We start from the raw sequence: 14,141 nt of genomic DNA, 5'->3' as shown, positions 1-14,141 counted from the left end.
TACATTCAAACCCTGGTCCTACCCTTCCCCACCACGTAAGCCCCCACATGTCCCTAAACTACTCCGAGCTACAGTCTCTTCGTTTGAATCCCATTTGAATGGTGGCACCTACTTTGAACGGTTAGTGTGAGGGTTAAACGGTGAAGGTCTGTAATCTCAGGCTCTCAGGAGGTGTTGGAGCTGAAAGTGCTGTTTCTCACCCCTTCTTCTCCCACCAGGAACTAGGTGCTTCTCTCATGAGGTACTAGGTACTTCTCGTACTAAGTACTAGGTGGTTTTCTCACTAGGTACTAGAGTACTCCTCTCACTAAGTACTAGGTGCTTCTCTTAATAGGTGCTTATTCCCACTAGATAATAATAGAACTCTTAGTAGAGATGAAAAAAAATCACTTTGTTTAAATGTAATAATCTTTTGAAATGGAGGCTGCCTGGGAGCAGAGGTTCATACTGCATATTAGAATATGGATATGTCATCCGTATCCATATTCTAGATAGGAGGAGATTCGGTTTTAAATTCCCCATGGCCAGGCCATCTCCAGGGGATTCGGACTCAAGCGGCCAGGATGACTGTGATGTACAGTTTGAGAACCCCGCCCCAGCGCCTCCTACCTCCCCCCAAACCGAGCCCACCCACACAGTGCTCACAGGTCAAGCAACAAATTCTCTCCAGCAGACAGTGGAGAAGGCGGTGCAGGTAACACCTAATATATCCCAATATTATCTTGAGAAGAAAATGGAAAGGGTCTAGATGAAAAATCCATCTGCTGATGTGTGTCTTCTAGAATTCTAAACCTTTCACACCCTACCTGATTGAAGTGTTGTTTTTTTTTAATTAATTAAGAGGCTGACAAAAAAAAATCATCTCTGTTCTTTGGCCAAAAGTTTTCCTAAAACACCTGCAGGGAGAGGGAGGGTAATTTAAAGCATGAAGAGCAAAATGCAAGGAACGTGTCAGAACCCAGGCAGGTCCAGAAGGAAGAAAGAGACGGGAAGACTCAAACATTAACCCTGCTCCACAGACAAACGCGACCCAATGAACATCAGCCTTTCCCAGTATGCTCAAAATGACAGCGTGTCTGCTCTTCCCATGAAGACATAAGAGTAAAGCAGCAGAGGGAGAAGGCCTGTCTCGGGCACTTTCCTCGGTGACAGGCGATGGCTGTGCTCATGGGATCTGACATGTCTTTGAGCCAGGCAGGAAGGTCAGAAGCACCTATGGAACATTCCAGAAATCACACCAGCCCCATAAACCCTTATCTCCTTTTTAGTCTTCATGGGCTCCTTCAGTCTTTATTCAAACAGCCAGCACTTATAGGTCCCAGGCACACAGTGGGTTTTCCAAGTGCCAAAAGGAGGTAGAAAAAGGAATTGGCTTCCACTCGTGCTTAAAAAAATTCCTCAGACACCACAGTGACATTATATCGGCAGTGCTGGCAGCTGAGGAACAAGGCTGTCTTCTCTTTCAAACAACCTTCTTCAGGCTTTAGACCACCTGAGACTCAACCCCAGCCCTGCATGTCCCCCACTCCTTTCCCAGCTCACGCTGTGACTTGGGCAAGTCACCCGACTTCTCTGCACCGCGATTTCTCGCCAATCACAATTATGGAAGCTGTTCTACCTGCCTCACAGGGTTGCTGTAAGACTCAAGCTCTTACAAACGCAGCACAGGGACTTAGGAGGCTGCATGCAGACGGGGTCTATAGAGAACAGCATGGAGGGTGAGGAGGTGGGGATCTGCCCTGCCCCCCATCCAGGCAGTGATGAGGGGGAAGGGGAGGAGGCTGCTGCCGGTGACGGAAATGTCAAGACAGCCACAGCCATGACAATGACCCTTATCACCCTAGAGTACAGATTCTGTACACAGGCTGAGCAGTGCCCAGGAAGACAAGGGCAAAACTCATAGACAGACCACCGTATCTCCTCTCCCTGGGAGCCCACCTTGGTTTAGGGCATAATCCCAGACAAGGAGACTCACATGATTTAATTTGTTTTCACAACTCCTTTCCAGCATTTTCTTTTTATTTACACTAAGGACAAGTGTTCCATGGATGATGTCAAAAAAAAAAATCAGATTAGAGTGGGTGGCGTCGACGGCCACTGATAACCAAGACTCCACACAATGATGTTGATGTCCTGCCCTTCTGCACAGGTGCTCAGCAAACTGGTGCAGATGGGATCTCGCATGTGCACCCGATACTTCCTCTGGACCCACGGGAAAAGTGAGGCACGCCTCCCTCAGGGATGCTCTCCCAAGATGTTGCAGCAATCTTTATGAGCCAGAGAGCGGAGGAGGGAGGAGGGAGGAGGGCAACTAATGTTTATTGAGTGTTAACCAGGTACTTTACTTAATCCTCACAATTATCCTATGCCATAAAAATCATTATCCCCATTTTATAGATGAGACAACTCAAGGTCTTAGAGATAAAATGACTTGTCCAAGATCACGTTGCTAATAAGCAGAGGAATGGGAGCTTGAGAAAGTCCTGGCTCAAAGCATTGTAAGCTAAGTGCTGTGGGAAATGCAGGTGTGAATATTCTAGAGTTAACACGCTCTTTAAGGAACTCCCAGTCCAGTGCAGGAGATGAACATTTGCGACTGACATAAAATATAAAGTGGAATACAATAAAAGGTAGCATACAAGTAATGGACTCCAGGTGCTCAGAGGAAGGAACAGTGAATTCTGACCCCAGGTCCAGATAGCATTTGAAGGGAACATGACAGATGGATAGAACCCCAGCAGGAGGAAAATGGGCAGAGCAGGGGAAGGAGGCAGGGGCAGTGGGGGGTGGAAGGGGGTAGGTGGCCTGGGAGTCTGAGAGGACCTCCCAGGTTGCCCAGACAGGAGGGTGGAGACCACACGACCTTCCTGCTTCTGGTCCCTTTTCTTCCAGGATAAGGTCCAGGCATCTGAACAAGGCTCACCAGGGCCTTCAGAAACTGGGCTTCTTCCCAAACCATGAATTGCCATGTGAGTCTCCCCAATTTTCTGCACCCTCTTTCATGTCAAAATCATCTTGATGGGACACATTTTCCACTCCCCCCACTCACCCCGGCTCTTTGTCAGGCTGCATCCTATTCATCCTTGAGTGCCCCGGGCATCATACCCTCGCCCCAGGCAGACTCAGACCCCCTCCGTTGGGCTCTTGTCCACCCTCCATCCCCCATGTTATGGCACTTATAGAACTTCACAGCACTCACCAGTGTACGTGTCTGTATCTCCCATGAGGCTGTGAGCTTCGTGAGAACAGAGGTCTTATTTTGGTCCCTAGGGTGTAACACAGCACCTGTCACACAGGAGGTGATAAGCCAATAAAGTAGAATGGCTGACTGAGTCCATGAACCAACCATGGGAAGAGGTGAAGAATGAGGAAAGAGGGGAAAGGTGGGGCCAGATTTTGAGCTCGAGCAAGGCTTTAAATGCCAAGTTAATTTGTTCCATTTTCATGGTGTGGCCCATAGGGAAGCACTGATGGATTTTAAGGAGAAATGCAACCCGTCGTGTGTATCAGGTTACAGTGTGGCGGACAGAGACAGAGCTCGGGGCTGGGGGCACGGAGAGTCTTTAGATGTTTGTGACGGTCCAGACAAGAAATGAGAAGGTGGACATACTCCTCACTTGAAGGAGCCTTTTAAAAACTGGGACCAGAGGGCACAGAGCACATCCAAGCTCTGGCTAAAGTGTCCTGGAGCTGTCCTTGAGGGTTGGCAGCCTTCCACGATGCCAGAACTGACTGCTGCGGACAGGTCTGGGGAGGGGTGAGAAATTGCTGTGTGCGCTTCAGAGCTCTTAAGAAACACTACATGAATAAGTGGATGCATTGGCAAGAGTTTCCCTGGGAAACCGCCTATTACATGACTAAGGCTCTGAGAAATCTCTGCTGATGGCCTGGCAGGACGTCCGCCAGCCGAATCTCTGGTTGAGAACCTCAGAGGGCTTCTGGAAGCATGTGGATTATGGGCTGTGGGAATCTCGGGTCATAAAACTTTCGCCCAGCTGCTCGAGTGCCTGGCCAGGCAATTAAGGGGGATTCTTTCAAGCAGATCAAAAGGCTCTGGGGAGGTGATCTCAGGAAGCTTCCTGCCCTCCCTGCGAGGAAGGCAGGAGTCAGGTCTCATTATCCTCATTTTACAGATGAGAAAAGTAGGTTCCCTGGTGACTAAGTCCCTTGCCTGAAGTCAAACAGCCAGCCGAGGGTGGAACCCAAAGTAAGCATCTCAATCACCTGACTCCCAGGACACCATTGCTCCAGAGCCTCCCGCTCCTGGGAAGTCTGGACCCACATGTGGAACGTCAGGGCAGGAAGTGGTCCACAGAGCAGGCGCTGCTCCAACCACTTAGCACACGTGGCACTTCGAAACCCAGGACCCCAACCTCACAGTAACAACTCAATTACCCTTTGGCCCACCTATATGCAAACCACTTTAGAGGGCATACTTGAGCTTGGTGGTCCCCTTACAGAACTTCTCAAGTTCATGAAGTCGTACCTGACTGCAGATCCCAGGTCTGCCCTTGCTGTTCCCAGGACCGAGGCAGGTTACTTAACCTGAGTCTCGCTCCCTGCACATATGAACTGGGGGCATTCCGAATACCTCTCCGACTGGGTTACTCTGAGGGGTCGGTGCGGTCAGACACGTAAAGAGCACAACCCAGCCCAGCATGTAGTAACTGCTCAATAAATGCGAGCAATTAGTAATAGCATGGCTCATAGGAGTGCTCTGAGTTCGAAAAGTAACTCTCCATTCTCTGTCTGTCCACAGCCTGGCTGTGGAGGAATTAAGTGTGAATTTTAGTATTTGACCAACTCCCTTCCTTCCAGGACAAGGCAGTTTTTTTTTTTTAACTCTTAATAATCTCAACTACTCACCATGTTTTAAATAAGGGGTGATTCATTACTCTTAATGCAAAGAATACCTGTTATAGCAAGAATACGCTCAGAGTCACAGAGATGCCTCTGGCTTGTCATGGCCTTAAAACCCCCTCCGGGGTCCTTCCTTGTACCTCTCTAGTTTTTCCATCGCTACCTGGACATCACCAAGTCCTGGGTCCAACTAATTAAAGGCAGCTAGCAAAGAGAGGCTAGAGGCTGGTATTCTGATGCAAGGTGGCATGGGTACCTGTGGTCACTGACGCCAAGAGCAATTCTGTTTGGGTCAGTTTTATGGTGTCCCCTGTCCTGGATGGCTGTCTCTCCAAATGAGCCCTAGTTATTCAATCCGCCTTAGGAGGCATGTCCTGTTGTAGGCTGTTAGTCTTTTGGGGTATTATGGATGCACTTCATACCGGCCAATGTCCTACCCCACCCCATCAGCCCATCCCATAGGTCACCTGCTGTTTGGTGACAGTTCCCAGACACTCCTCTTTCTCTGCACTTGGCCCTCTCTTGGGGCAGGCCAGGGAGCTAACACTTCCACAGGTGATCTGTAAGTAATACAGGACAAGAATTAGTAGGCAAATACCGCGGTCACCTCATCCCCCAGGGGCAATTTTGAGATAAGCTGATCCTGCCTCTCATAGGGTCCCTAGTACACTGGACCCAGGCGCCGACAGTGACAACTGGCTCACTCACACACCTTCAGTGACCCGGGTTCGCCTTCCCCTGGCTCCCTTCCCTGCGCCCTGAATGAAGCTTCCGCTGATCTCACTGCTGGCATCCAAGTCTCTGCCTGGGGTCTGCTTTGGGGGGAACCCAAAGACGAATTCTTCGATGGAAAGCAGCTGTTATACTAAAAGATCACAAATCATTTAACTATTTCCATTACTTCAGGCAGACATTGGCACTGAAATATGATATGGAGAAAATCTAAAAACAATAAAACCCCTGGTTACGATGTCTTTCTCCACAGATTCCTCTAACACCAACGCCAACTAACTCAAGGACAGGGCCTCACTCACCGGCCATACTCATTCCAACCATGAATACGAGCCTGGGTCCTTCCAGAGCCTGTGGCCAGCCTTGCTGAGTGCCCAAAAATAAATTAATTAGACTCTCCAGATCCAAGAGACAGCTGCTGTTCGGCTCACTCAATGCCAACTTCCTGTCATTCTCTTTCATCTTTTTTTCCCCACATCACAGACTTAAAAGGAAAAAAAAAATCAAGGCACTCTCTCATCCTTTTCCTCTACGATTTTCAGAAATCTCCTTGTAGCTGAGGAAAGGCATCTTCTAAGGACTTAATTCAGTTAGCGTCCTCCTCCTGGTCACATCCCTTATCTGCATCAAATAGATGCCCTTTACTCAATTCAGCAAGTGCAGCTAAGTTGTCTCTGACCGACCAATTTTCCACCATGACTTGTTTAAATTGATCTTGAGGGTTTTGTCCTTCTGAGGCTTTCAAAAATATTTGGAACCTAACAATCACGGTTGAACAAAATTACATTGTCAGGTTTGCGGTGCCTTGAAATGATAGATAATTAACACATCCTTACCAGTGTTTGTGCCCAATACTTTAGTGAACATCATCCCAAAGGAACAGTGTTGGGGCACTGTTCTAATGGGACAGGAGGAATAATGTGGAAAATAAAGGGACAGCTTGAGTGCAATGGCTCAGAAGTTTCTCAATACTCTTCTTTATACCTTGGAGCTTGGGCCAGAACCTGTATGCATAGAAGCTGAAACAGAAGAAAACAAAACTTGAAATTATTCCATTAACATCATCTTCTGTATTGAGAGGCAAGGTGGTCTCGCCTTGCAAACAGGATGTAAAAAGAGACAGGCGTTCTCCTTGGGTCAGCGGGGAAGACAGCGTGACCCTGGATGGAGACAGTGGGCCTGACACAGACACCAGCCTTGGCAGGAGCTTTCAAAGCTTGTCTGTAGACATCAGAGCAGAAAGCTGGGGCTGTGGAAGGAAGAGCAAACATGGTGTGGGAGCCAGAAGGACCGAGCTTCCCTGGACACATGGGCCACCCGCTGGGACTTCCGGAAATAACTGAGGTGAGATCCTTGGCAGGGACTCCCTGACAGTGGAGTAAGAGACCAGCACAATGTGAGCACGGGTGAACACAAATATTTATTAATGACAAAGTGATGGATGTGATGGGTGGGATGACTCTGATCCTTCTCAAAACCTGTGATCCTTGGGAACTTAGGAATAGAAAATAATTTTCTTCTCAAAGGTCCTGTAAGTGCCTCTAATACAGAGATCTACCTTGCCTTCTAGTGTCATGTTAAACACTAGACTGGGTGAAGAATACGAACGGAGAGAAAGACACAGTGGTCTTTCCTATGTAATGAGTTTAATACGAATAAGTTTAGGCTTCATCCTCTTGCCCTTGCCCTTTTGTTAGAGGCAGAAGCCTGGGTTTTCCACGCTACCCAGAGCAAACATCAGCCAGCCCCTCATCACACCACAGCCAGACCCCATTTCAAATTATTGGAAAGTACAACCTCACAGCCCTCCCAGGCTGAACCCACTCGTCAAGTTCTGAGTGAACAATCAAGCCAGAAAACGTGGGATGGAGAAAGCCTCAATGCATGCATGGACCACCTCCATGATGCTCTCTTACACCACAAAGTGCAGGAGTAACTCACTATACAGCAATAGATAACTAACACACCGTCGACTGATGGCTTATGCCCCCCACTTAAGAAAACACCATCCTGAATGACCAGCATTAAGTCACCATTCCAGTGGGGTAAGTGGGATAATGATGAAAAGTAAAGGGACAGAAAGCTAGATGAGACATCAAAAGCCTTGGGTTCTGGTTTTAGCTCTATATCAGCTGTGTGAGCTCAGTGAGATCATTTCCTCTTCTGTGAAGTGGAATTAATGATAAATGCCTTTCTCACGTCACACTGTTATTATGAGACTCAGATTACAGAACCCTGAGTGAAAGCTTTGTACTGTGTGAGGTTATACACCAAGTAAGGGGTTATAATCATCCACATTAGTACCGTCACCATCTTTATTGCTGGCTGTTATAAGGTAAAGCCAACAAAAGTTTGAATGTCTCTGTCAAAGTCCAACCAAGTGAACAGAAATGAAGCATTTGGACCAGGTGAAAATTAACATGGAAAATGGGTGACATGAGTGACGAAAGGTGGAGAGCCCACCAGGAAATCATGGAGCGACCTGGAGATTAACAATAGCAGGAGATCCCTTAGCTAGAGGGACGGGGGCAGCAGGATCATAGGAACCCAAGGCCTGGCGTCACCCTCAAAGAAGCTGGGACCATGGTAGGAGCCAGAGCCAAGGAAGAAATACAACCTCTGCCAGACACGTCTGAAAGCAGAGGGGAGGAGAAACACCCCGGTTTCTCCCTTCCTGATGCCCTTCAGCAGTGGTCCAGGGCCTCCCTGGACACAGAGGAGAGACAGACGGATCTGGAGCCCACAAGTCCTGGGCCGAAGAAGCTGTCTGTTTAGTGAGAAATGCGGACGTATGCCAGAAATGAAAGTAGCACAACAAAGAGGCTCAGAAGTCCTGAAGTCTCAGACTCCAAAGGAGCGTGGCAATCCATCCAGCCCAGCTCCTCATCCTACAGGCGAGGTCGCAAAGGGGAAAATGACATGACTTGCCCAAAATCAGCTGGGGAGGGGCAGCCTGGAAGCCAGGCATCAGAATTCCCAGCCCATAGCTTTTTTCACAGGGGCACTTCAACTTAACAAAGGGACATGTTCCAATAGTCGATTTCTAAGACAGTTGTTTGGACCTGAGAACTCATTTTCCCATAGAAGCAAGGTTATCTTGGCCAATTGTGGTCCCAGACTGATCACTTAGCCCACAACACGGAAAGCAAGGAACCTTCTGACTCCAAATCAATGTGAAACCAAGAGGCTGATCTGCATCTTTCTCCCAGGGCAGAATGGAAGAGAGTCTCTCCCCCATCTCCTTGCTCTGCCATTAAAGGGGTGCTGGGGGGTGCCTCCCCGTCTTCCTCACTCATCCTTCATCACTACCATCCTTCCCCACAGTGGTCATTCCTGCGGCTGCAGGACCAGCAGCAGAGTAAGGGCTCCTTAGTTCAGGAGCAGGTCTTTTTGTCCTTTACATCTTTGCATCCTGGGCATCCTTCCAGTAACTGGCCCAACGCAGTCCTGCGATTGTCACCATGCCCTCCCTGGAGGGGTCTGAATTAGTATCTTCAAAGTATAATCATTATTAATGAAATAATTTTATATTTGGAAAATGAAAAAAGTGCTTCTTGTTTTTTTCTACTATAAGTTAAACAAAATGAAATTGCACATACACAGACAAAATGCTCTTAGAGGTGATGAGAGTGAGGGGAAGTGCGGAGAGATGGGGTGCTGTTGCCTATGGGATGAACGCTCCATTCTCTGGGACGGCAGTGAGTTCATTTTCCCATGGTTTTGGCAAAGAAGTCCTTAAACGGCTGCAAGGGTGCCCACACTTGATCTGGTTTTAGACGTGCTACTGCAATCGGGGAGGTCCAATTTCAGCAATCCACCACCCCAAGAGAGACAAACTATCCATCCACCCCAAAATGAGAATGAGGGTAAATTTCCTGGGAACTGAAAACAAAACGCAACTTGGGAGCTAATGCAGAAATGGAAACCAAAATATACTGTCTGCTCTGCAGGTCAAAACGCAGAGACGTATTCCCTCAAAATTTGACCCTACCTCCCAGGCGAAGAGAACAGGAAATCAAAGTCTGTACAGCTCTGGCAGCCTTCACACTCCAGTGCCCTCTGCCATGAAGCTGCCTACCCTGCAGAGGTGGAAATGATTGCTCCCCACACCTCACCCCCTTGTCCCTGTCCCTCCTTCCCATCCCACTGGCTCAGGGCCACCATATACGGTCCCACAGGCAGCACACTACTCAAATCAGGAGGTTCTGCTTCCATCAGCTGTGGTGTGAATGGCGCCCCCTGGAGTTGTGCAGCACTTCTTTGGGAACATCTTGCTGATTACTGTGTCTTAAGACTGCCATCTCTAAGGCCACAGGCTTCTAGCTGAGTTATAGTCACTTTAGTGTCCCTGGCACCTAGCATAGTGCCTGGGGCAGGGTGGAACTTCAGTATAAACTCCTAGAGATTTCAGAAGCAATGAATTTGAGAAGAGTCAGCACCACACTTACACAGGAAGTAAGTAATTGTTTTAAATGGGAGCAACGTCCTAATTAGAGTACAGCTTCTTCTTGTACTAACCGTAGATACTTTAAAGAGTAAATAAAACATAGTGATTAAGATCTCTGGCTCTGAGGTCAGAAGGATCCGGGTCTGAATCCCCGCTCCACGACTACTGAACCACACTGGGCGCGTTCCCAAACCTCTGTAAGCCTCCGTTTCCTCATCTATGAGGACCCGCTGAGATAATGCCTTCAGCCTAGTGCCTGATGCACACTAACGTGCAGTATGTCTTCGTTGTAATGATGAAGTATGTTGTTACTGGCAATTAATCAATAATTAAACAGTGACCCTAAAAGGCAAATTTTCACTGTCAATATTTATATTCCACAAGAAGGAATATGCCCAAGGCATACTGAGTGCTCAGTGAATGCCTACCAAATGAGAGAGAGACAGCAAGAAAGAAGAGAGACAAAGGGACAGACTAAGAACGAAAGGGGAGAGGGAAAGAAGGAGGGTGAGTGGGAGGGAAGAGGGTACTGAACTGGGAGTCAGAAGAAATACAGCTTCAAATCTGATATCACTAACATGTGACTTTGAGTAAGTTCCTGTTCTTGTCTCAATTTGCTTTTTTTTTTTTTTTTAAAGATCATAGATCATTAGATGATGTCTCAGGTCCCTTCTCAGAATCCCCTCCAGCAGAGACCTCTCGCCCCTGATCGTTTTTGCAGTGTTCCCTCATATCCTGCAGATGGTGCTGCTGAGTCAAGAAGAAAACCTATTTTTCTGCAGCCTTTTTCCGAACGACCACAACTCGCTATTAACAGCAGACTGGGAATTAGGGAAATCAATTACTTGTTGCTGAAAATGCCTGGGGCAGTGAATGAATCATTCCGTTCCTTTCTTGCCTACTTGGCCTCTCCTGGTACCATGAAAGCATCAAGGGTGTGGGGAGGCAGCCGGCCCTGATTTTCAAGTCCAGTTCCACCACTTCCTGGCCAGTGACCTTGGGCAAAGGCATTTGCCCTCTTGGAGCCTCTCTAGCAGTCTTCCATATGAGGAAAATAACACGGACACCTCTGGAGCATTGGGGAAATTAATTAAATAGCTTTCGTCAACTGAAGAGCCCAGTGCCTGGCATATAGCAGGTATTCAAGAAATGTTAGTTTCCCTTTTCCCTTCCTCATTTTATTCACTAAGGACCATGGCTGGTGCTTGAAAAGAAATGAACAAGGTGCAGTGATAGTGATGAGGATGCGGGCTTTCCGAGGGGGATTCACTGAGGAGCGGATGCATCATCTGAGGCAGGAAGGATAAGAAGGAAAGACGTCCCAGGCAAAAGGGCCAGCTTGCGCAAAGGCACAGCCCGTTTCATCCAGCCCCCTCCCCCGTCCTTTACAAACTTAACCCTCAATCCAGTGGCTCTGTCCCCTGAGCCTGGAGTCCACTTTGTCCATGCCTCTAGGACAGCAGTCATCTGCCTGTGTTTTAAGTTTTATGTACCCAGTCATGTCCCTTCGAGGACCAGGAGTACATTTTATTCACCTCTGTCTCCCCAGAGCCTGGCACAACAAATGCCTTAATGGACAGGTGAAAGTACCATATTGGCATCATCCTGTCTCTTATCGGCTATCTCTATACAAAGGCATCCTGATCTTTAGCTGCCACTCATCTTTGCATACCTAGCCCTTGGTGCCTGATGGGTCCTTGATAAATGCTCACTTCTTTGAAATTGAGTTGCATTTTTATTTATTGAGCATCTGCTTTGTGCCAGGCACTAGAGATGCAAAGACACAGGGTTCACTGTAGAAGAGTAAGAGTAGAGGAGCAGGTATGCAGCCCCTGCACTGTTCACATCACATGACTGAGCGCTCCATGCATGCTCTTCCACTTAATGGGCACAAAGCCCTGTGAAGTAGGTACCCTGATTGGCACCATTTCACAGATGGGGAAAGTGAGGCTCAGGCTGGGAGACTTGTACATGGTGGCAGAGCCAGACAGAAAGGGTCTGGCACGAAAGGCCTTGCCATTCACCACTTTGTCAGGATCACACAGACATGTGAATACAAATCATTTAGACGTGTGCTGAGTGTGGGAGCGCTAAGGAAGACCACAGCCAGTGGGAAAGCTTTCCCAGGCGAGAGTCTATGTGAATTGGACCTCAAGGAATAGGAAGAGTTTTCCAGATGGATCACGGTGTCAGTGGGGAAGGTGCAGGAAAGAGGAAAAGGAAGGAACATTCCAGGCAGAGGAAAGAGGTCTGCAACCTGCAGGGCGGGTGGCGGTGGGGCAGCAACACAGGCCTGTCTGGGAGACACAGTCTGCTCCTCTGCTCCGGAAGGTCACGTGCTGAGTCTAGAGCAGGCCAGCTCAGGAAGAACACACAGGATGGGAGACTCTAGAAAAACATTTTCTAGAGATAAGCTTAGCAAATAGAAACTTTCACCCTGTTTAATAGCTGATCTTTGTGGCTTGCTTGCCTTTAGTCCGGGCCATCAAACATACAAAGACTCCAAACACTTATTCAACATTCACTGAGCACCTACCCGGTGCCAGGCACTCACAGAGAACACCCAGTCTGGGCTGCTAATGTCACATTGTGAGAGGCAGTGGGACAACTGAGGTCTGAATCTGTTTGGATTTGAATCTCAGCTCTAGTACGTCACCTTGCATGGGTTATTTCTGCCCTCTGTGCCTTGGTTTCCTCATGTGTTCAATGAGAATACAGATAAACAGCAATCACATAGGACTATTGTATTAAATGAGTTAATTTATGTGAAGGCTTAGAACACAGCCTAGCAGATAGTAAGCACTCAGTAGATGTTGGCTATGATACACGTGTGCTATTATTGAATACATACTCTTTATTGAACACCTACTAAGTGCCCCCGGCACTGGGCCAGAAGCAAAAGGTTTAGAGATATTTAAAGAGAAAACAGCAGGTCCAGGTCGCTTGTGCTAAATCCAATGATACCAAATCTGGATTTAAAGCCTGATCTAATTGCTGTTTCGACCTTCTCCAGAAATGTAATCTTAATCGGCCAGTCTGGAATTTTCCGGGCAGCACCCATGAGCTAATCTATCCCATGGGTCCTCTCCGTGTTCCCTCCAAAAGAAGAAGAGGCAACGTGCGTGATAAAGACCCTCGCTGGTCCCTTTCTCCAAAAGAAGACATTGGGGTCTGAAGCAGTCTTTTCTTTTGCAAATTCCTCTGGCCTATAAAAGCCTTCCATTGCGCCCAACCCCTTGGAGCACCTGTCTATTCACCGGATGGGACGTGCCTAATTCATGAGTCGCTAAATAAGGCCAATTAGATCTTCACTTTGTTTTTTGACAGAGATGAGCAAGACTGTGGCCCGTGTACTCCAGTAGGACAGAGTCTAGTAAGAGCGAGGCTTATGATGGAAGTGATTACAACTGAGAGAAATAGCACTATATTAATAACAACAACAACAATAATAATAATAATGAGATGTCATTTGTCGTGTGAAGCACTGTGTCAAGCTGTGTATTTATCCCCACAGAGCTTTAGGGAGACCCTAAAGCATCACTGTCTTAGGTTTCACTTGAGGAAACACAAGATTTATCAGCAACGGATGCAGCTGGTGTCTGAGCTCAGACCGGAGGCCCCACTGCTAAGTAGGATGTGCAGAGCTCTGGGGCACAAGAAAGAAGCAAGTTCCACTTTCTAGTGGGTGAGGGGGGAGGCCATGCAGAGGAGGTGACAACTGAGTTGTCCCTTAAAGGATGCTGAGAAAGAGAAGGGATTCCAGGCAGGGGGGAGGGCACATGACGCAGAGGCCTGGAGGTGGGAGCCGCGCACAGAACAGTGAGACGTCTTCGTGCCTGAAGCCCAGGGCTGGTGTGGGAGCTGCGTCTGGAAGGAGGCCTTGCCCACTGGGCTACAGAGTTCAGGCTCTTCCTGGGGAGGAGGTGGGGCGGTACACACTGCAGGTTTCTAATCAGGGGATGCTGAGGGAAAGTGAACAGCCTCCCTCCCCTCCTCTCCACTGCGCCAAGGCTGGATCTTCGGGCTTCTAATTAACGCACCCGTCAAGGAGCCAGTCCAGCCTCCATATGGCGCGTAAATAATTTACAGTGATGGAGCGTGT

General features: G+C 48.1%; 1 long non-coding RNA gene across 1 annotated transcript; it reads right to left on the bottom strand.

Moving 5' to 3' along the window:
- Positions 1-2,092: 2,092 nt before the first annotated feature.
- Positions 2,093-5,409, bottom strand: LOC140689142 (uncharacterized). The gene is made up of 3 exons (XR_012064016.1): positions 5,328-5,409; positions 3,200-3,285; positions 2,093-2,267 (listed from the first exon to the last, which is right to left on the bottom strand). It is a non-coding gene; the product is annotated as an uncharacterized lncRNA (long non-coding RNA).
- Between the last annotated feature and the right edge of the window lie 8,732 nt (positions 5,410-14,141).

Source organism: Vicugna pacos, chromosome 25, assembly GCF_048564905.1.
Source record: "Vicugna pacos chromosome 25, VicPac4, whole genome shotgun sequence".
NCBI classification, from domain to species: Eukaryota; Metazoa; Chordata; class Mammalia; order Artiodactyla; family Camelidae; genus Vicugna; species Vicugna pacos.
The sequence above is the reverse complement of the archived record's forward strand: the minus strand, read 5'-3'. Positions and strand labels throughout refer to the sequence as shown.